This window comes from Asparagus officinalis, chromosome 7 (assembly GCF_001876935.1).
Source record: "Asparagus officinalis chromosome 7, Aspof.V1, whole genome shotgun sequence".
NCBI classification, from domain to species: Eukaryota; Viridiplantae; Streptophyta; class Magnoliopsida; order Asparagales; family Asparagaceae; genus Asparagus; species Asparagus officinalis.
Window position 1 is genome coordinate 34,549,279 of NC_033800.1, and position 1,643 is coordinate 34,550,921.

Here is a 1,643-nt window from a genome sequence, read left to right on the forward strand (position 1 = left end):
AAGAGTGAGAGTTGGGCATGGCAACGCCAACTCGCAGAAGGTTCATGGGTAGAGAACAAACTGAATGAGTGATTAATTGTTAGAGAGGCCTGAATTCAATTGCTCCCTCGGCTAGGGGATCAGTCTGCCATAAAAAGGCAAGTGAAAGGTTGAGTCTAAGGTCTCTTAGTAATGCCAAAGCCCATGAGGGCAGGATGTCTTAGCTTGCTCGCCTTATTAGGGGATCACCTATATATGTGTGAGTTGTGAGCCGCGACTTAGGATCAAAGGCTGCTCCGCCTAAGTAACAGCGACATGGTAAAGACACCTGCGCAAGGCCGGATGAATAGCGCAACACCGGTTTAGAATTCTCAAACTGTACTAATGTGTGGCTTCTGTAGAATGCCGAATTAAATTGAGACTGGTTCAAGGCGAAGTCGCCCAAGCTCTCACGGAATTCTATACAAGCTGTCACTAAGTGAAGGTTCAAACCGAAAGTACCGTGCCGCACCTAATCTAAATAGTATAATGGAGAACAGCAATCCTTATTAATTTTAAGTTTTTATTCTTATTTCTTATTTTGCTGAGCTATTTTCAAGTTTTACAGTTATGTGGGTGATTTGTTGAGCTTATAACTTAAAAACTTGGGTTTGTAAGAAGGGAAAACTTTTAGTCCGCGACATTGAAAGAAAGAGATGGGAAGATAGGACCTTTATAAGCGCTTACCTTTCTGCTGCCTATGGCCTAGAAAAAAAACAAAGTTATGCTCGGCAGCAGCCACACACGCGCGCGACCGGGCCGGCCGCCGGGCTTCGGGCGCGGGGTTCGGTCGGGTGGCGCGCGCACGACGCTGCGGAACACGAATGCACCCGACTGAGGGGCTTGTTCTTAACTGGCTACTTTTTATTTTTGAATAATTTATAATATAATTTTTATTTTGAAGGCAATTAACATGATAAATATTTTGTATACAAAAAATATTTCGTACGGTAAAAATTATTATGTGTGATAAAAACGTGAAAATATTTTGTGAATTTATTATGGTAAGGAAAGCGTTTTGTTTTAATTTTATAAGGGTAAGCTTTATAATAACGTGATTAACAACGTATTAGACGTACGAGTTATGTAACGTGCTGTTTACGCTATAAAAGGACCAAAACGGGGCGAATAGTTTTACAGCAGTGAAAAAATCAACAGATGTCTTCTCTCGGGTTCTCTTTCCAAAATAGTTTTCTTGTTACGTCTGGTTCCCTGAAGTCTAGAAGAATTCGCAACCTTCTCTTGAAGCTGCGTGCCGACGAAGAAGGATGGGTCGCTGACCGGAGTCGTTGTTTCCGGGGACTTTTGCCGCGAGCCTGTACGAGAGGGGGGGCAATTATGTTTCTTGGAGCATGGTGCTTCACGCCTCGACCATCAGGGCGCGTATTCTTAACCCGTTTTCTTTTGTTTGAAATTATTTCTTAGCATCTGGCGTTACAATATGATCCGTATTATCTATTAGATTATTAAATTGCTTGAACTGATTTTCGTTATTGTCTAAACAGCTAATATTCCGCAACAGATTAGCTCTTTGTCAAGCGCACCGGCGCCCACGGGCCGTTGGTCGATGCAAACCGTAGGACTCACCAAGAGCCAACTTGATGTTGCTAAATCGGGTCCAAACC